Source organism: Columba livia, chromosome 3 (genome assembly GCF_036013475.1).
Source record: "Columba livia isolate bColLiv1 breed racing homer chromosome 3, bColLiv1.pat.W.v2, whole genome shotgun sequence".
Taxonomy (NCBI): Eukaryota; Metazoa; Chordata; class Aves; order Columbiformes; family Columbidae; genus Columba; species Columba livia.
In genome coordinates, this window is record NC_088604.1 from 42,637,702 (window position 1) to 42,658,138 (window position 20,437).

Consider the following 20,437-nt stretch of genomic DNA (forward strand, 5'->3'; position numbering starts at 1 on the left):
ACTCAAAGTGAATTTCATGTTATAAGCATTATTATAGGGCTCCAGATTCTGAATTTAAGAAAGCACACATAAGGTCAAGGACAATGCATCAGAAGAGATGTTACTACCATGTTTATGGTCCAGATTCGAGGCTATTGGATGCTTTGGAAAGAAAAGTTACTACTGTAATTATGTGAAGGCTATCATGTCAAATATACCATACCGGGAATTGTCCCAAACATCTTGGCTTTTGGTGTCGCTATTGTAATATCTCATGCAATATAACTTTTATTTTGCTTTATTCATCACAAGCATTTGCTTTTTCTTTCTCAAAACTTCCCCCAAATGTATATTCCTCTGTTCTTTAGTATGTTAATAAAGAATGTACATCATCCCAGCGCTGTCTTGTAATACCTACACCATTAATTACTTGCATACACAGAATGAGCAATACCCTTTAATAAGCTGCTGTGAAATAAAATAGCCTTTTAATTAGCTTATAAATGTGATCAACATCAGAGCACAGGGTATTTCAAATGCTTCATTTCAAGTTGCTAACCCAACACCGTCTCAACTTCGAGGGATAACCAAATAGCAAAAGTAGTACTTGGAACATAAAGTTCTTAGGTAAAGCTTAGGACAATATTTTTGTTCTTAAAAAGTGAAGATATATAAAATACCTCTGTGCCTGCTCTTCCTTTTAACATTATATTGCTGTTGAGTAGTACATTTTTCCTTAGATTCCCAAACGAGCTTTTCATTAGATATTTAGATCTGATAAATCAATATGAATTGGTACTGGTCTCCATGCTAAAAACAGAAAGTAGTAACACTGGGAAAGAGCAATCCGTAACAGCCATGGAAACTCTGAGTCATAAAAAGAGTAAGGCAGTTCTGCAGTGAATATAATTTCTAACCTCTCCTAAAATAATAATATTTAAAAGTGTAAGTGGCTACATTGTGGTTTCTAGTGTTAATACATTGAGAATATTTATTTAAAATTGGGGAGAAGAAGATGTATGAAAAGGTAGACGACTTTTTATTTGTGATTCATCAAAAAGATTTTGGAAGAAAGTGGAGAAAAGTTTGTGTGTTTTTTGTTTTTTGGGTTTTTTTTATATCTCTTCAGAAAGTATAATCTAAAACATGAAGTCAAAAGTCAGTCTTTGGAAAACTGTTTAGCACTTCCTAAATGTTTCATTTCTGCCCTGTGGGTCAGCCTAAGTTAGAATGGTTCAGAATAGAGCTAAAGTGTCATGAAACTGTGATTACAGTTTTTATGTTCCTCCTCCACTCAGCCAGAAGGGAAAGAAAAAAATGTCCTTATGTTTAAAAAGTGCTTAAGCACCTGCTTAACATCATACACATGATTCATTAAAAGGACTGGGAAGTTTAAAGATAAAAGGCATCATCAGATCATCTAGTTTGGTCTCCTGACTAAATAATAACTTTGCTGGTTAGTGACAATGAAAATATGGTTGCAAATTTCAAAATCTCCCAAGTACCTTTCTTAATGGGATATGTAGTGAAGTTTTCATGACTGTGATATATCTTCAGAAACTTTCTGTGAATAACTGCTGACAAGCAGTAAATTTATAGCGATGACAGTTTTTAAAGGTTTTAGATTTTTATTTAGTTAAATATTATAAATAATTGGAATTTTAAACTGAATAGTATGTTTACTAGTGCTCTGTCATTTAATTTTGTATAAGTTTATAAAAATATATACATCTAATACTTTGGCTTATTATGATAAATGATTTGCAATAAAAATTTTGTGGTCTAAATACTTTTTCAATAAAATGGAATTGGAATGAAAACAGTTTATTTAGAATAAATAATATTTATAATAGTGTATTTTGACGTTTTAATAAATATAGTTGAAAATATTTTAAGCCTAATTTGCTCTTGTTTAACAAAATGTATGATAAGTGAAATGCTAAGCTATGAGAGAGTTTAGCAATTTTTTGCCTTAAGAAATATGTTTAATAAAAAGAACAGGCAGACAAAATAGTTCTCTGTTTCTTAGGGTATACAAAATGTACAAACCAAATATTTTACTATGGATCCCTATGTGCAAGTAAGGCTATTTATAACGTATTTCATAAATGCTAATTTCCTTTGTAAGTCTCTCAGACTGATTAAGCACTGACTTTGGAGTGACTTATTGTATGCTTAAGTTAATTACATCCACAAATATTTGCAAAATGCAGGGAAGAGTTTCTATTTGATATTAGTAAAGACAGCAGAATCTAACCCATTGTTAACTTTACTTAGTAAAACTACATATATTTTGTCTTTGTTTTCTTTTCATTTTATTGGTAGGCAATAGGTAATAAGATAAACCGTACTACCGGTATGTGCAGAAAATTAACCTTTTGATAGATAAGTCTGGAAATATCACACAAAACACTACCGTGAGTTTCGGCCATTCTATTCATGTGTCAGATAAGCTAATTCCATCACAGCAAATACAAATATGTACAAATTGTGTGCTTTAGAAACAGTAGTGACTCTTCGGTGGAATCTCTGTTTTAAAAATCACTAACACTACTTATTGTTTTTGAAGTCTGTAAATATCAACTTTGCAAACCATATCCTTAGGAAGGTCTCAGATCGTAAAGATTACAAACACCTTTGCATTAACTTTGAAAGGTCAGTGCATGGAGGTACCTTATGTTAACAAAAGCGCCTGTCACTCGAATATTGTCCAATTTTTTGAAAGTTATTCTCCAAAGCAGGAAAAGTGTCATCTTTTAGTTTTATTTTCTCTCTTTTTTATTTTTTTCTTTTTTTCCTGTTTTTGAATTATGTTGTGTTTCAGGGAAGTTTGAGGGTTTTTTTGCTGTGTGGTTTTTTTTTTTTGTGTGTGTGTGTGTGTGTGTGTATGTTTTATTAATTATTTGTAATCTTTTTGCCTTTCCTTCTGTTTTATTAATATTTTATATAAAAAAAATTGTTGACTCAGTATTTAGCTATAATACCATTTAAAGGTAAGCTTCACCACACAGATTAATTTAATTCCTGATCATATAAACATAGCTTATGAATAAAAAGAGCCAAGTCTAAACTTTTGCCAGTACTACAAGACCAGACATTGACTGGGACATGAGTAGTATGTGTGTGTTACATCAAGCAGCAGCGAAGTTTGTGATTGATGATCACTGGACTCTAGGAATTATCACTGTTTTGGAAATGATAGCACAGCATTTGGGAGATAAAAGGATAATCACCATACCAAAAAAAAAAAAAAAAAGAAAAGAAAAAAAAATGCAAACAGTCACAAATAACTTTAATCCTAACAAAAAAGAAATCTGTTCTTGGGTTGTAAACAGCAAAAGAGATTGTTTCTTGATTTCAGCCTCTGGAAGTAACGCAGAGGTAAGCTATCTTTTTGCCAAAATGGGTATCTAATCTTTTGCCATTGACTATTGAAGAGTCAGGCCACCTCCTAGCCCTGTCCATATTCATTCTTAATTCTTGATCCAGAATGGCTAAAGGCAGCGTTTGAGAAAAGTTGTAAGTTTAAGTGGGTAGGTAATAGCCACAAAATTACACATCATGGTCCAAATATTTTTCAGAACTTGCCAGGTACAAAAGCCAAAAAATACTTACTCCCAGCTCTCGGTCTTTGCATTTCTCCCTCCCTTCTCACAAAATACCAGAGCTGGTATGTTCTTGTTTCTCTGTGATACCATCTGCAGCAGACCTCACTTATACAGGGATGCAGGGTGGTCTAAACAACCACTGCCCAAATGCCTTCCTTTCCTGAAATAGATGGTCCTGTAGTATTTAATCTTAATTTTTACAGTTCCTGTAAAGGAAGATTTCATGTGGAGTGGTAAGTTAGGAACCTGTTCGGTTTCTATCCTTTTCTTTATTTCAGGCTACAGAAAAAGGGAAGAAGCTGACAACATGAATTGAACCAACTCTTTCATGTCTTTCATGCTATTGCTGGCAGGTCTTTGAGTCCATTGTCATGAAGCAGTAAAAGCAATAAAATTATCAAAAAATTACAGTAGTTTTCATGCCCTTTCATTCAACAGTAATACAACTAGGGCTTAAAAGTTGAAAATATCCCCAAGAAGCTGACAATGTTGCTGGTCACTCTTTGTCCCCCAAGTTGGACTTGTGTTTAGGGAATCCTCAAAAACAGATAGCAAAGATGTGGGATGGAACATGTATGCAGCTGTGGTGCAGCAAAACACCATATAACCACTTGCCCCCCCAGCAGGACATGGGAGAGAATAGGAAGAGCTAAAGCAAGAAAACTCATGGATCGGGATAAAGGTGGCTTCATAAGCAAAAGAAAACAGAGGGGGAAAAAAATATACAAAGGCAATCACTTGCCACCTCCCACAAGCAGAATGATATTCAGACCCCATGTAGTTGCTACCTCCCCAAACGTCCCTTCACTCAATTTTTATTGGTGAACATGACATTACATGGCATAGAATATCTCTGGTCAATCTGAGCCTTCTGTCCAGGTTGTGTCCCCTCCCAGCTTCTTGCCCACCCCTGGCCTATTCACTGCTGGGAGCAGGGTGGGAAAAAGAAAAAGTATCGACTGTGAAGGTTCTTCTCGGCGATATCCAAACACTGGTGTGTTATCTACACTGCTTTAGTCACAAATCCAGAACACAGGCGCATATGAGCTACTCTGAAGAAAATTAACTCCATCCAAGACAGACTTAATCCAACAGTTCACAGCAAATGTTTAGAAAGTAGATGGACAAGGTTGGTAACAAAGTGGTTAAAAAGAAAGAAAAAAAGCACATAACCTAATATATTTTATGTATGAGTACTGACATATTTAGATGGGGAAATAAAGAAGGTATTTATAGGTCACAGTACAAGAAGGATAATATGATCTTCTTCACCTATTTAAGTGAATAAATTAATACTTGAGAGAAATAAAGAAGCTTTATAAGTTGATTCAACAGCCTAAGAAGGAGGTCCAAAGAGCATTACTCTGTAGAGTGAAAAATGAAGGCAATTTCATAAATTTTCTAGTATTAATACCATGCAAAAAAAAAAAGATGGCACTAACAAGCATCTGAAAAATATTTCTTAGGCCTGATAAAACTTAAAACCTTTCTTGATATGCTCTTAGAGTAATACATCAGTATGTTATCCCTTACAATAAACTGTATTTGCAGCACAGATTTTTATATTACATTTGCTATTAGAAAATCACAAGAAAGAGTTAGAAAATATCACTCTTCTAAAATCAGATAAACTTTGTTTTGCTCAAAAGAGGTAAATGGCAGACTGCTCAGTTTTGATGAGCAATTAGATTATTCCTTTTCAGTTGTAGTCTTTGTTATTGAACTAATCCTACCCTAATGGTTGCAACCTTAATTTTACATATTGCTGCTAAGCAGCTATTTTTCTCTGGAGCTGATCAAGCATTTTCAAGTGAAGTTGTTTTCATGTGTACAGAATATGCTGATTTCTTGAAGCTAGAACAACTCATGCTAGTATGAAGGGGTTTATGGCATTATTTTAACAGGGATATCTTTGGCACAGAATAGAAGCTGAGGCATGCAGGAAGGCCAAATGGAAGCAGAAACTCAGTTTCCAGAATTTCCCAGAATATCTAAGAGCATAGAGGTCAGGGCTGTATTGAGATAAAGTCTCTGATTCAGCACAGAATGTGCATGCCCATTATGCCAGGTGAAAATGCTATGCACTGGGCTCTTCCAAAGCAGGTGTTTGCACCATCTTCTCCAGAATCCTTCCAACAACTGAATGTTCTTTCCAGATACCTGCAGGAACTGTAGTCAGTACTATGGCAGCCACCAATCCTGTACAAAACTTGGAATAAGACTTGAAGTTACTAAGTGTTGTCACATAACTTAGATTCAAGCATTAAGCTCAGGAGGCAGTTGCCCTGTCTGCCCTATAGTGAAAACCCATAAGGAACCCAGGGAGAATAAAGGACTAACCTTGGTAATGGTGTCAGTGTATCACCTTCAAGTTTCAGGATGAAGTTGCTATTGGACTCTTGGTTATCATGAGCTAGAGCTTTCTTCATCAGGCCTGCTTGGTTTCTGAAACCTCCTTTCCCAAAATATTCCTTGATGTTGCGCACTGTCAGCTGCTACACCCAGTGATGTCCCCACGTTGTGCTGTAGCCCCTGTACTTAGTGCCCTGGTACCTGGTCCACACTGCAAAGGTGTCTCCTCTGAAAAACCATTCTCTCTTCCACACCTGCAGCTCTGCAGTTGGCGATTTCGCTCTGTGAAACCATCCCTCATGCAGAAAGGGTGAAAATAACTGCTGTTTTAAAATTTAACAAAGACAGTTTAAAAGCTTGATAATTATTCTGCCTCTCAACTTTTCTTATTCCACCCTATCTCATTGTAGCTTTTTGTTTTTCTACAGAAATTAGTTTGTACAGTGGAGAAGTAAAAAAAAACATTAAAAAAATGTTTTCACTGAAAATCAGTTTGCTGTGGCATTTTCTTCTTCTAAAAAATTTATATTGAAGAGAAAACATTTAGTTTAAAAAAAAAAATGAAGAACTTGAATTGTGATTTTGGAAGAAAACCAAACAAGATATAGGAAGAGCCTTCTCAGGTTGTATGAGCTCACTCTGTTCCTATCCCACTCAAAACTTGCTAAACTTTTGACACTACACATCCGTACACCTCAGCCTCATCTTTTCTCCAAACTATCTGTTCTCATAGATTTCCTCAGGCTGGGTCAATTGGCCAGGGCCAAATGGCTGAGATTCAACAGGCCAAGTGCTGGGTCCTGCACTTGGGTCCCAACAACCCCAGGCAGCGCTCCAGGCTCAGGGAAGAGTGGCTGGAAAGCTGCCTGGTGGGAAAGGATCTGGGGGTGTTGGCTGACAGCCAGCTGAATATGAGCCAGCAGTGTGCCCAGGTGGCCAAGAAGGCCAACAGCATCCTGGCTTTTATTAGGAATAGTGTGGTCAGCAGGACTAGGGAAGTGATCATCTAACTGTACTCAGCACTGAGGAGGCCCCACCTTGAATCCTGTGTTTAGTTTTGGGCCCTCACTACAAGAAAGACATTGAGGTGCTGGAGAAAGTTCAAAGAAGGGCTACAAAGCTGGTGAAGGGTCTAGAGAGCAAGCGTTATGAGGAGTGGTTGAGGGAACTGGGACAGTTTAGCCTGGAGAAAAGGACGCTGAGGGGAGACCTTATTGCTCTCTACAACTATCTGAGAGGAGGTTGTAGCATGGAGGGTGTTGGTGTCTTCTCCCAAGTAGAAAGAGATAAGAGCAAATGGCCTTAAGTTGCACAAGGGGAGGTTAAGATTGGATATCAGGAAAAAATTCTTCACCAAAAGGGTTGTCGAGCATTGGAACAGGCTGCCCAGTGAAGTGGTTGAGTCACCATCCCTGGAGGTGTTTAAAACACACATAGATGTGGTGCTTAAGGACATGGTTTTGTGCTAGACTCGATGGTGCTAGATTAACATTTGGACTCACATCTTTTCCAGTCCAAATGATTCTATGATTCTTTCTTTCTACCTGCACAGAAGATGACACAGATTTCTCACACTCCACCAGAATTAACAGGCTGCACATACAGAATTGAGTCAGCACAACTTTCTCACTATTTTAATGCAGATTCCTGCACTTGCTAATAGCTTGGGTCAACAGATGAGCCTTGCATTCCTATGCAGGGGCATAGATCGTATTGTCCTGATACAAATGTCAAATAAATTACCAAGCTGTTGGTTCCTTGGCCATACTGTTCAGGGAAATAAATAAGGCAGTGACCTAAGCTATTGTTTATGAGTCAGGTCTTCATCATGTAGTAGATATTATTGTACATGAGAAATAACAGCACAAGCAGAATGATCCCAAAATTCCGCTGTGTGGTTGCACTTACCACATGGTATATTAAAATATAATGAAAATATATTACGTTACGTGATATAAAATAATGTCAAATAGAGGAAAATGCAAGCAGGCTCCTGACTGAATAAATCAGGGAGAATACGCAAGGCAATAAATTCCAGTCAGTTTCCTCGCTGTGTGGGCAAAAGGGGATTAAACAAGGCAGTGGCTTAAATTTATAGTAGCTCTTATTTATGAGTCAGGCCTCAATCATGTATCAGAGACACCAGGCCTGTAATAATGGCACAAGCAAAACAGAAACGATTCTCAGAGGGCAGATCCCTTTAGGACATGGAAGTGTGTTACTGCACAATGTAGAAACAGAAAATGAAGGCAAAGAGGGAGACTGGAACAACATTCTCACCATATTTCCCTGCTATAGAGGACAATGACCCCAAGATTTTCCCCTTCTGTTGCCTGGATTCCTTCCCTCCACCTTTGCCCACTCCTCCCCTCCCTTATTGCCATGCTTTTATTTTATTCATATAGTGTGAATCAGGAAAATAACAGAAGGGCTTTCTGCCGAGTCCAGAATATGTGGGGAGCTGGAGGGAGTAGCTCCTTTTGTCAGCTGTCTCACCAGAACAGCTCTCTTTCTCCCTATCTTGTACATACTTGTGACAATCTTATATAATTGGGCAAAGTATCCGAAAAAAAGCCTGTCATTTGCTTGTAAAACACAAGGATACACATGTAAAGCAGCAATGCCTCATGAAAGAACTGAGATGATAGTATCTACCAAATTAAACATGAGTTGCTTTGTGATCTGAGATGAAAAATCCCCTACACTTTTTGGCGGTGTATGCAGAGTCATCATATCGGATTGGCAACACATGACTTGTTGCGAGCCACCGAGTGAGCTCCAGCCACTTTGGTACAAGGGAGATGTCAAAACAAACTGGTGGGAATTCGAAGCAGAACACTCCTTTCCCCTCTCCTCCCTTCACGCCTACCCGCCTCCGAACATCTGACGAGGCTGGAAGAGCTGCTACATCCGGAGCCTTTTAAATATAGAACTTGTGAATGGTTTGTACTGATTCATATATGCATCACTGACACGGTGCTGGCAGTAGCACAGCAATGAGTGCAGCATAAAATCTATGTGAAACAGAAGAGGATATAACTTTTTGTTTATGTCAGTCAGACTTTGGTTCAGTAGATACTGCTTGGTTAAACCAAATTTATATGTTGGACATACAGCCATATTATTTTAGGAGTGTTTTGGTCAAAGGGGTATTGCCAAAGGAAGAAGCAGTTTGTCAAGAGTGGCAGGCACATCCTGCTGGTGTGTACCAGTTTCGCACAAATTTGTTCATGAAAGATTTCTCGAGTGCAGGCTACAAAGTCCAGTCAGACAAGCAGAAGGTCTCAGAGTAGCTCATAGTCTGATGGTTCAGCTGACTTGGGATGTAAGAGAGTCCACATCAAGTCCCCTGTCTCAAGACTCACCCTGGAGGCTAGTATTCAATCTTCCACATTACAGATGAGTGCTCTGACTACCTTTTTTTTTTTTTCACATTGGAGATCTGCTCTGCAAAAACACAAGATGGAATCTCTAGCCAAACAGCTTTTGATTATTTACTGGGAGGTAGGAGACACAAGTTTGAATTTTCGGGACAATAAATGTTAATTTATGAAGAAGTTTGTGGTTCCTCTTGAAAGAGAGCCATCCCAAAATAGCAAAACACAGTGGCTGAGGCACACATGAAAGATATAGAGCGAAAGAGAAGATGAAGTGAGGTGAGTTGAAGTGAATTTTCTTTCCCGTACCACACATGAGAGCTTGAACTATTCGGGTGCACTTCTTATATTAATCTTCCTTCTTATTAAAGCTTTAAAAGGTCTTAGTTTTCATCTCAAATGAAAAGGAAACCTTACAAAATCCCAGCATTCTTGCATAAGGGAAAAGGACTAAGGGAACCTGCTACCAGTCTGTGTGATAGAAGTATTACAAGTATCAACAAATACTGCCTCAAGAAGAGGAATAGCAATAGGTGGAAATGGTGTGACCACAGTTAACTGTCAAGAAAAGCATATACTTTTTGGGCTACTGAGGCACTGAAATCTCTTTACAATTAAGTTGTACAGGCTGGACAGAGGGATGGGAGTTAAAGCTGAGGAGAACAGGACTGTACTGACGGAAGGCTGGCAAAATGTATCACACTTAGTTTCCTTAATTCCTTTTGTTTCATTTAAAAGCCCACATCACTAGCAAAGTATAAGCATTCTATCTTAATTCCTGAAGCAAAAATATTTTTTAAACATAATCTCAAGCTGGGTTTAAATTGAAAGAAGCAAAAAAAATATTTTACATTCTTTAGCATTCCATAGGGATAGAAAAGCATCATGGCCAGGTTTTTCTCAGATTATGTGTTATTTTCTAGTGCTGTTACATATTTTACAAGACACAATATTGATTTAATGCAGTAGTTGGTTCTCTTGTTGTGCCTTTCAGGCACTATTCATTAAAAAACAAAAAACAAAAAGACCCTAAACCCTCACACTTAGCAAAAATACTATGTACCATACTGCCTTGTTTGTGTCATTAGAGACTGTGGCTTTTATGCCACTAATACAAGTCAGGTGCAAGCTGAGACAAATAATACTCAAAAATCTGCAAAATGCACCTCTCAAGTCTGTTCAGTTTTTGAGTCATTCCATTAGTTGTTTGGGATTTATCAGTAAATACTGAAAATCTGATAGAATTGCTTATATTTGTGAATATTATGCTTCTCTGGATGCTTATCATTATGTGATCTGTTTTTCTGTTCATTCCTAGTGGTTTGGGGATCATGTTCTTCATGATTATGCCTCCTCTGATGTGGATCTTCTGAAATCCAATTTCCTTTTTTTTATCTGTAAGGCAACTCTGTTGCCTGCAAGTAGGTTGTTTTGTGCCCTTGTGAACTAAGATCTCCTTTGCAACCTTCTCAAATAGCTCAAAGCTTACACAAGCAAAAGTAAATATATTTTTCTTACTCTTTAACTGTATTTATTTTACGTTGTCTGCTACACTGCCTGCAGCACTGCTAGTGTTCCCAGAGCTCATGAACCTATTTGCTTTCCATCTACTGCTTGTTGCAGAAGGCTTTGTTCCTGTCTAATACAGGGGGGAAAAATGTTCACAGCTTTCCAGGTCTTATCATAGCAGTTGCAAGTAGACAAGAAATATAACCAGGCTCAGGAGATCTAGGTCTGAGGGTAGAAAAAGGTGATTCCTAAGGTAATTTTTACTTTCAGGATCGAACACTTGGACAAGACTTTGCCAGGACCTGTTGAGGCAGCTGAGAGATGTTGGAAAAGATAAGTCTGTTTACACCTTCTTTTAAAGGAACCCATCTTGTCCCATTCATGTTGTGGACTGCTTAGCTTTAAAATGCCAAAAGCCAGTGGGATGGGAAATTCTCAAAAGCTGTGATTAGGAGACAAATCTCAACTAGCACACCACAATTTGCAGACTGATGATGGGAATTTCTCAGGATTGGTTTGTTGTTGTTGGGGTTTGGTGGGAGATTTTAAAGCTGGAAAATGAATAAGGGTCTTTGCAGAGAGGAAAACTAGAAGAAAGAAAATTTGATGTTAAATTCTTTAATTGAGAGGATTTCTATTAAGAAAAAGTTGCATGATACTAAGAATGTGAGATGCCCATTGTAACCTTTTGGGCTGTATACAATACATGAATTTTACTGTGTTTAGTCTTAAAAATTCAATGAAGATACTAACATGAACTTCTGAAGTGGCCAGGGAAACCCAGGAGCAGTCTTTCCTGAGGAAAAGGGGTAACTAAGGAGACATTCTGAAGTCTGTGGGCAATCTTTGTGAGTTTCATCTGTCACAAATGTTGCGTGTCTGATAACATCTTCTGTCACTTTTTATTTCATTTGTTTACAAACTGTATTTTTTCTTCCCTCAGAAATACATCCAGGGAATATCCTTCCAAGTGTTCTATCAAGCAGTTGACCTTGAAAATAGAATAACTTGCAAATGAATAGAGGAAAAAATAAGACAATAAACCATTTTAAAAATATTCTTTTTTCCCCCTCTTTTCTTACTCATTCTAGCCATGATGTCAATATTGTGAGTGAGCAACTAAAAAGGTCTATTTCTACATTTGCAAGAACAGCGTTGATTAATGCAATGAGTTTTATAAGGTTTTTTCCTAGTGAAAAAAGCACTGTGTACCTAAAGAAAAAAATAAGTGTTTTTCTCCTTTCTTTATTCTGTTTGCTAAATGGAGACAGGAAGTTACCTTGAGGACAGGACTTTTCTTCTATGTTTCTAAGACTACAGCTTCACAGGGACAGTAGCAGTTTGTAACTAAGGCATTGGCATTACTTTAATGTATACCAATAATAACCCTTACCTCCCTGGTTTAAAGGCCACACTTTCTTGAAGTACTACCAAAAATACCTTCTGGCCAACTTATGTAGGATATTCTTCTCACCACTTTTCTCCATTAAAGAAATTATAGCAACAATAGCAGAGGATTTACAAATGAAACAAGCACCTCCTGCTTTCCTGTGGTAGTTTCATACCTTCTAGTTTTATTTGGAAGTTCAAAGGGCTTGGGCTATCCCAGCCCCAAATTCAGAGTCTTTTGGCACGACTGAAACTAACTTGCATTCTCTGCAGCAGCGCAAGGGCAACATCGGCTGAGAGCACTTCCCTCTTCTGCAGCTGCTGGTGTGATGGGCTAATCTAGTAGCTAGGCAACAGGGAGGAGAGGAGCTTGGGACCAAGGAAAGAAGTTTTCAGCAAGGAAAGCTGCCTGGTTGCCTGGCTGTGTGAGGGAGGTCTACATGTTTCCTTACAGAACAGACTCCCTGCATGATAACATGGTGTAGTAAATCTTGATTGCAAATGCTGTTTGAACGGGGTCAAGGTTTGCCGAGGGTAGTATACCCACATCTAAAATTAACTCAGCAGTCTTCCCCAAGTGTCCCACATTCTCATTCTACTAGACACATTTTGACAGTCCATGCTCAGTGTTAACTAATTTTATGCAAAGCAGTAAATCTGGAGAAAGATATTCCATTGCACAGAGTTGCTAATCTATGTAGAATTCAACAGACAATCCCGTAGTTGTTGCAACGGTAATCTGAGCCAATGAAACTTTTTGCCCTGCCTATATTAGAACATTTTTGTTTCAGAGGATGAAGAGCGTTTTAAAAAGAATAGCTTTCTCTTACATACTTTTTCTGTACTAACCAATGAAGAAGTATGCAGAAGCTGGTCTAAATTTCCTTTGTTTATATGCAGCACGTACATATTTATGTTTTCTTCATGTTTGGGTTTTTTTTTTTCAATTAAATGTCTCCCTTTTCCCCTCACTAACTCCTTTCATCACAGTGTATCCTAAGTGAAAGACAAACTCAATTAATCATCACCAGCTTGTATCTATGGCATCTGTCTCCCTAATATCTAAGCATTATTTAAGTTTCTGTTGAATTTTGTGTTCAAATTTACCCATCCTTGCTAGAAAGAGGCATGAGAAGATTTCAAGAGCAATTTACAAGGAGCTTTTTTCTTCCTATGTATGAGAGCAGCAATTCCTCTGATTCACAGGTTGACAGGAGCACATCACTCTGGTGCTCAGATCAGTGCATGAGCTGCCCATCGAATAGCAGATCAAGTTTAAAGTCCTAAGGGCAAATTCTGCTGTCAGTTACACAGGTGAACATGTAACGATAAGAGCAGAATTTGGCCCCTAGTCTTGATCTTCAAGTCTCTCAGTGGGAAACTTGATTACTGTGTTTAAGACAAAGTGTAAGAATGCTTTGTAAAGAGCCTGATACAAACATTTTGTGAGACACAAGTCTCTTTTACCGGTTACCTTTTAATAGCATTTGGGAAGTTCTTGAATTACAGCAGCTCTTAGCCTGCATGTTGTACTATTGTATTAATTTCAAGAAGAAATTTCCTTGAGCCCTGATATGCAGGACAGCAAATGTAGCATTGATGAAAGCTTCATTGCCATATTTTGATGAAACCATTAATTATGAAAATTGAAGTTTTGAATAAACACCAAGTCTCTAAAATAATGTGTAGTTAATTTTTTCCCTCCCTCTTCCTTCTTCTTTCACCAGACCTGTCAAACGGTATCCTGGGATTCTTTAGCACTTGAAACTGGATTTCAGAATCCCTTCATAATATGCACTTGTAGGTCATTCTGACAGAAGCTGGATAATGCCACATATCTGGGACCTTTGTTTTGTGTAATTTAAAATTGCCTTAAAGGCATCTTTCTCTGGAGTTTGGTTTAGTCTTATCTAAGTGCTTGGGTGATCATCAGGTGCTTCCTCCCAGGATGCGACCTCGCTTGTAGGAGCAGCTCTCTGACCTACCAAGTGAGCCAGAAGACAACCCACAAGGAGAACGTGCTCAGAGCTTTTACTGCAGTGCTTTTCCCTTTTTTCTTTCTTCTTTTTTTTTTTTTTTTTTTTTCCTGACCATATGAAGGACAGGCCTTTCTTCATGATTTTCCCAAGGGCCTCAGGAAAATAAGCCAACAATTCTTTCTGATTTCAATGTCTCACACCGTGGTCGTGAGGAAGTGGGGGCTCTGAAGTTTTTGCAGAGATGTTTTCCTTACGACTAGAAGACTGGCGCTGGATTCAGGTTCTTCCACAGAGGACACCTAAACTCCACGGACCCCTTTGTTTCCTTGCCCCACCTCTTCATTGCTTTGGTCAAACGATAGATCAGAGCAACGTCCACCAGATGGCAGCATGCCATATCGAAAATCAGTCACTTAAATCAACATTTAGGCATCTAATTTTTTTTTTCTTTTTTTTTTTTTTTTGATTTTTCCAAGGTGCGCCATTAAATCTAATAAAAACTCATGGTCTCAGAAATTCAGGTGATGCACTTCAGGCACATCAGCTGCTGCCAGCCCCCAGAAAAGCCTGTGGGTGAGAGGACAACACATTTACAGGCTGCAAACCCTTACCAGCCCACTTCTGGGATGGCAGAGAAAAGAAAAGACACAATGATGCAACTGTCCCTGCTCAAGGCCTTCAAGGGATATATACGTCTGTTTTCTGGGGTTACTGCTTGGCACACACTTGGGTATCACAGTTATAAGAACCACATGGGCTGCTGCAGACAGACCAGAAATGCCACTGAGGCCTCCCCCTCAGGGACCCAGTGACTTGAGTGGCAAGCAGGCACAACAGCACATCACTGTGGCTCCTGCTGGCCTGGAGGAGCTGCTTGGGCACTAGTGTGCTGTTGCCAGAGGTCTATGGGAAGGAAAGCTCCAAACTGCTTCTACTGCAGAGAGGCAGAAAAGAGAGGAAGGGCAAGAGGAGACACTTTGCATTCAGACGTGCATGCATGTGTGTGCAAGACAGGGAAGCCCACCTCCCACTAAAATCTGCCATTAGCAATTTTAAGAAAACTACCACAATAGTTGTGTAGGCTTTGATGTGGCAATGTTGTTTGCAATACCACCACATCATAGATATGTAAAGCCATGAAAGTGGTCATTTTTGTCATGAGCATTGATTCATAGCTGCATAACTAATCATGACAACTTTATTAATTGCTTATTACCAAGGGTTTTCTCTTTTATTAGAGAACAAGTGACTTCCTTCCCTTGTAGTGGTGTATATTTCTCTGTGTGATAGAGATTAATGCGTGAAGCTTTGCAGGAAACTGCCTCATTGATTTTGTTGCCTTTGTATTTGTCTTCCTTAGGTGACTTCCAGTCACATAGATAGAGGGGACACAAAGAATTTCACTGGGACATCAAATACTGTGCTTACGGCAACTCCAGTTTTGGGCTTCATTTGGAAACCCTGCAAGCAGTAGGTCCATTTTTCCCTGTGGTATTTTTTCCTTCAGCTTTATCGACTTATTAGAAAATGTGTTGTTAATTCAGATCTAACAGTACGTAATGGCAAGTTATTTCGACCTGTATTGGTTTTGCATAATGTATAATTACCATAATGTACTCAAGAACACCTTATACAGTTTTTTGCAAATCATATGCATATATCTAATTGCATGTACTTTTGCCTGAGACTTTATATGTTTTACTTTTATATATGTCTCTGTGTGTACGTATGTATTTTACCAGCATTTTGACATACTCTAGAAAATTGAAAATTTCTGTTGTTAGTATTTAACCTTATGACTCTGCCGTGTGTTGAATGAACAATTATTATAGGACCATTTCACCCTGCACATTAGTAGCATATATTGCATTCGCTGAACCTAAGAAGAAACTTGTCTTTAAATCTGAAAACCTTCAGTAAGGAAAAGTCTTGTATTAGTACTTCCGAAAGCCTGTAGCTTGGGGATAGTGTACATGAAAGAATGCAAGAGAGCTGATGGGGTACTTTTAAAAAATGTCCTGACAGAGTCAAGGTGATGGCCATTTTTAGCTGCCCTGCTATCCATCACCTCTTTCAGCCAGGCATACTCCATCATATGCAACAGCCTCATGAATTTATGCATCAAGCTGTGCAGCCAGTCGTGCCGAGGGCTCTGGTGACAAGTGAAATTGCTGTGCGCCTCATTTAGCTGTTTATTGCGCCTGAGTACGTGTTGCAGCTGTCATCTTACGATGGGATGATAGTGCTCGTTAATAGACAAGACAGGCAAATAATGATGGAGACTATAGCAAGAGATGCTCATCTGCCAATAGGCTCTCAGCAATATCACAAACATTCACAAAGTTTTCAATCAAAAACAACACTGCAAGAAAATACCGAGGCCAGCATCTGTTTCTTATGTGACGAGCAGTACAGATTAAACTTCTGAGAAGCTGCAGTCCAGTCCACCACGTAGCTTAACTTCTTAACACTGCCTTTATCTTTCTTTTCCTTTCTTTCTTTCTTTCTTTCTTTCTTTCTTTCTTTCTTTCTTTCTTTCTTTCTTTCTTTCTTTCTTTCTTTCTTTCTTTCTTTCTTTCTTTCTTTCTTTCTTTCTTTTCTTTCTTTCTTTTTCTTTCTTTCTTTCTTTCTTTCTTTCTTTCTTTCTCTTTCTTTCTTTCTTTCTTTCTTTCTTTCTTTCTTTCTTTCTTTCTTTCTTTCTTTCTTTCTTTTCTTTCTTTCTTCTCTTCTTCTTTCTTTCTTTCTTTCCTTCCTTCCTTTTCTTTCTTTCTTTCTTTCTTTCCTTCCTTCCTTTCTTTCTTTCTTTCTTTCTTTCTTTCCTTCCTTCCTTTCTTTCTTTCTTTCTTTCTTTCTTTCTTTCTTTCTTTCTTTCTTTCTTTCTTTCTTTCTTTCTTTCTTTCTTTCTTTCTTTCTTTCTTTCTTTCTTTCTTTCTTTCTTTCTTTCTTTCTTTCTTTCTTTCTTTCTTTCTTTCTTCTTTCTTTCTTTCTTTCTTTCTTTCTTTCTTTCTTTCTTTCTTTCTTTCTTTCTTTCTTTCTTTCTTTCTTTCTTTCTTTCTTTCTTTCTTTCTTTCTTTCTTTCTTTCTTTCTTTCTTTCTTTCTTTCTTTCTTTCTTTCTTTCTTTCTTTCTTTCTTTCTTTCTTTCTTTCTTTCTTTCTTTCTTTCTTTCTTTCTTTCTTTCTTTCTTTCTTTCTTTCTTTCTTTCTTTCTTTCTTTCTTTCTTTCTTTCTTTCTTTCTTTCTTTCTTTCTTTCTTTCTTTCTTTCTTTCTTTCTTTCTTTCTTTCTTTCTTTCTTTCTTTCTTTCTTTCTTTCTTTCTTTCTTTCTTTCTTTCTTTCTTTCTTTCTTTCTTTCTTTCTTTCTTTCTTTCTTTCTTTCTTTCTTTTTTAAATGCATTTTGAAAAGAATTATTACCACATGGCAAAATATCCCAGTGTGTTCTTTCCTCTTTTCTGGTCCTTTACACAACTCTGTCTGGAGCAGTATGGCTGCAGGGTACCAGGAACCTGCAGCCATCTTTTCAAGATCTGGCAAAAGTTTTGCTCAATAAATTTCAGTTGTCTAGTTGTGCTGCTGTCCATTAGCCTGCTTGTCTATCTCCTCTGGGAAAAAAAGCAAACAAACTAACAAACAAAACAAAACAAAGAAACAAAAAAACCCTCTATTTTAGTGGCATGCAGAATAGTTTCAATAGAAAAACAAAACAAAACAAACAAACCTGTGAAGCCCACATATTTTTTGTGAAATAGCAGATATAATGAATGCAAATTCATCTTTATAAAACTCTCTCAGAAAAGATGGTGTCATATTCTGCCTTTGCCCTCCATGTTAAAATTCGTGGTGCCATATTCTGCATTTCTTGCCTACGTTAAAATTTGTGAGATGCTGCAATTTGCAACATTTTCTTTTCTGTGGTTTTCAAAATTCTTTGCTTAGAGTCATAGCTTAATAGACAGTATTATGAATTTTTTAAAATATTTACAGGGAAATAAATTTTGTTTCCCAATCAAATCTCTCAATTAGAATGGGAGGTAAAAGTTTAATGTGTTTTCTGTAACTAGAGGAAGTATTTGTGTATGTTAGATGAAGAAACTTTGTGTAAATCCTCTTGGAATTTTCTGTGAAAGGTACTTTTAAACATTTTCCATGTGTACTTGCTAGACACTTCACTGCATATTAAGTCAAAGCTAACACCTAAAATAATACAATGTTAAATAATACAAAACTCTCTCATGCTTGCACACAAACACACAAAAACACACAAAAGGTATGACTGCAATAAAATGCATTTTGTTTAATAGGCAATAACACTACAAAGCAGTTCTGCAGGAATACAATACTACAGAAAAAATCAAAGTGAATGCATAGTAGTTATTCATGTAATAAGTATTTTCTGCATGTAACTGACATGTTTCCCCAGATTACTATTGCATAATAAAATTTTTAAAAAGGAAGAAAAAAACCTGAAAAAGCAACCACAGTTTGTAATGTAATTTATGTGTCCATTCAGTTGCTATCACTGTAATACTGAGTAGGCAAAAATGAATCTACAGGAGTTTTATGACACTTTGAAACGGTGTGTGTCACAGGATGATCTAAAACTGCCATGCAGAGAGATAAACATTATCCTTATTTTACAGATGAATATACTGAGGAAAGAAAATATCCTCTTCCAAATCAATATTAAATCAAATACACATGCTATATGACTTGCTCTTGTAAAAATCTAAAGAAGATGAGGAATCTATTGTGCAAGGACTACAAAGCCAACCTCAGACAAGCAAGCTTAGGGTAGGTTTCCTCTAAGTGAGTATTAGCCACCTGACATCCCCCAAACAGCTGCACAATCTCTGCAAATTGCCTGGAGTTTCTCTGTAAAGACCAAATAAAAAAGACTAAAGCCAAAGCCCTGTGTGTCCTGCTCTGATGGGAGTGTAAGTGAAGAGGCCCTCTTGCAGCCTCTGTTCCTCTCCTCTGGCTCCTGACAAGTGCTTTAATTTTAAAGAAACTTGGGTTTTTTTTGAATACTAAAGTAAAATTGGATACCCCCACCTTACATTCTAACTAACATATCTCTGTTTACTAATGAAAATCTGAGACATGGAGCAATGATGTGATCTGGCAGAGATTACACAAAAAGTCTGCGTAAAACCTGGCTGTTTCCCACTGGTGCCTTCATTTCGGTGAATAAACTCCACAGCATCTTTCAGAGACTGATCCCTTGCTGTGAGATGAATCAGTAATTTTCTTCCTTCATGAGGGAACATTAAAATAAATATCAAAAAGCTGTAACACTGACTGTACACTAACCAACGAGTGGGGTTTTTTTGTATGAAAATAAGGTATCATGAGGGAAAAAAAAATCACATGTAATCCTGTGGCTTTGATGCCTGTGTGTATGTGGGAAGAGTTAAGCTTGAGCAGGCAGCCTTGATGTAGAGAAACTCTTGTCATTTGAACTCTTCACTTCATGGTTCTGAATTCTTACACATAGTTCGTTTGTGACTATAGACTTGCATATATGTAAATAAACATACATATAAATATACATATAAGTAAATAAAATGTGTATTTCCACATATGAGTTTATGTATCTGTTTGTTATGATGAGAGACTGACTTTGAGGCAGCATTTAAATGAGGTAGTCAACAAAGGAAAAGATTTTGTAGCCAAATGAGAACATGTTTTTATGACATGTCTTTCCTGTCTGCAAAATGTATTTTCTCTGCTTAAAGAGGTGTCAGTATTTTTTTGAAGAAGATATTTTTGTTGAAAAAATGTTTGACTGTTTTTCCAAAGCAAACATGTAGTAGGAAATTTTGGCTTAAAGAAAAACAGGCCATTATCCCAATGGAAATTAGAAAATATAATGCCAGTGCAATATTTTCTTCTCTTTTTCCCTGTTTTCTCTTTCCCTGTTTCTTTTTTACATTCATCCATTTATATAGTAATAAACTAGATAGAAGATATAAAAAGGAGAGATAGGGCAAGGAAGGAAGGAAGGAAGGAAGGGGAAGAAAGAAAGAGAAAGAAAGAAAGAAGGAAAGAAGGAAAGAAGGAAAGAAGGAAAGAAGGAAAGAAAGGAAGAAAGAAAGGAAGAAAGGAAGAAAGGAAGGAAGGAAGGAAGGAAGGAAGGAAGGAAGGAAGGAAGGAAGGAAGGAAGGAAGGAAGGAAGGAAGGAAGGAAGGAAGGAAGGAAGGAAGGAAGGAAGGAAGGAAGGAAGAAAGGAAGGAAGAAAGGAAGGAAG